Source organism: Hippocampus comes, unplaced genomic scaffold (genome assembly GCF_001891065.2).
Source record: "Hippocampus comes isolate QL1 unplaced genomic scaffold, H_comes_QL1_v1.1 scaffold62, whole genome shotgun sequence".
NCBI lineage: Eukaryota > Metazoa > Chordata > Actinopteri > Syngnathiformes > Syngnathidae > Hippocampus > Hippocampus comes.
The window spans coordinates 1,572,056-1,573,758 of NW_017806062.1; the positions used below are offsets into that span (position 1 = coordinate 1,572,056).

Consider the following 1,703-nt stretch of genomic DNA (forward strand, 5'->3'; position numbering starts at 1 on the left):
CAGGAGGGAACAGAAGCCCAGTGGATGTTTCCCGAGAGGTGCTTAGGGGCGGCTGTGGAATGCGGTGGCGACGGCATTCCGAGTTGCGGAGTAGAACGAGGGAGCGCATGGAAATGGAAGTCCAAAATAAATGAAAAGGAAATGGCTTGAAAACAGTCCAGATTAAGGATTGACACGCTGAGTCATCATCAGCCGTCCTTGTTAGGGCTGGACTGCCGCATTGGGTTGGAGCAAATTAGGGATTAAAGGACTGCCGCTTAAAAACAATCGCGTCGAGATTACACTGAGCTGCTGAGGAAACAACTTTGAAATTTGAGTGTGGGAGTACACACCACGTAGGGCCTGATTAACCGAGATCCCAAATAGCGACCGCTCATGGCGTGTTCACACTTAACGGATTGTGTGTGTTGTTGTTTTTCACCGTGGAAAATTTGGAAGAGCGTCTCAAGTGCAAAATGAAGTTAGAAGTGATGGAAGTGGAAGGGTTAGAGTGCGGGGGTCGGCAACCCGCGGCTCAAGAGCCGCATGCGTATAAGAAATAGAGTGGATGGACCATGAATACATTCCTCACCAAAGACGGTGGAGCCGTCTGAGCCGTTGCTGGACGAGTGGTACTCGGGGGCGTCGTAGGAGCTGAGGGTACTGCTGTCGATGGACTGCGAGATGTCGTGGAGCTCCTCCATGCCGCCAATGAAGTCGTCATCGGCGCATAGCGGGCTTCCCAGCATGGAGTCCTCCAGGGGCGAAGGCGGACGGTAGTGACTCTCAACGTCGACCATGGCCGCGTCGTGAGGGAGTGGCGCAGGGTCGGCCCGCGAGCTCACTCCTCAGGCTGGGAGAGACCAAGGACAAAAACAGTCAACATTCCGTCATGCACTTAACAAGGAGCAAAGTGGGTGAAATTGAAAGTGTATTTATGACATTTTTACTAGCGAAAGGGCTGTAGCCAAATACCGATAATCGGGCCTAATTTGAGCAGTTTGTTTTCGAGCCAAAACGCAATATCATCCTCCATACAAAAGCTCTTAGTAATTCGGGAGTCTAAATATGATTTAAGACGTGTTTGTAAGTTTATTGTACAAAAAAATAAATAAAAAAGTTCAAGGAATTAAAAGATGCGTGTCTGTTGTTGGAGTGAAATATTAGAATGATGCATACATCATATTGAAACTCTGTGAACAACTGCCGGTACTTTAAAATCTAAAAGTGATTCACAAAGCAACTTTTGGAAATTGCAACTAATGATTGAATCATAATGAATTGCTTGTGATGTTTATTTTTGGTTTTGTTTTTATGTACATTCGTAAACCACTAGCTTGGGCAAAAATGTTGCTTCCAAGAGTCAAACTCATTTTTGTCGCGGGCCACTTTGGAGTTATGTCTTCCCTTTGAGGGCTGTTACAAACAGTGAAACCGAATAAATGTTTAATCATCACATCATATTCTTGTACAAAGAAAAAATGATTACACTACTAGTTTTGAAATCAGTCAACCATATTTTGGTTTTCCTGTTCAATGATTGTTCGAGTGAGTGTGAACGCCCTAAAACTATTGCAAAATCTCAACGTTATTTATTACACATGACAATTTGACATTTTGGTTCAGATTTTAGCAGCGATCGTGGAAGTGGACACACTGGATTTGCTTTCGCGGGCCACATAAAATGATGTGGCGGGCCGGATCTGGCCCCCGGGCCTTGAGTT

General features: G+C 45.4%; 1 long non-coding RNA gene across 1 annotated transcript in view; it reads right to left on the minus strand.

Moving 5' to 3' along the window:
• Positions 1–419: 419 nt before the first annotated feature.
• LOC109529877 (uncharacterized) overlaps positions 420–1,703 on the minus strand; it is an 11,845-nt gene continuing 10,561 nt past the window's right edge. The window contains exon 2 of the long non-coding RNA XR_002170906.1: positions 420–832. This is a non-coding gene — a long non-coding RNA (uncharacterized LOC109529877). The remainder of the gene's footprint in view (positions 833–1,703) is intronic.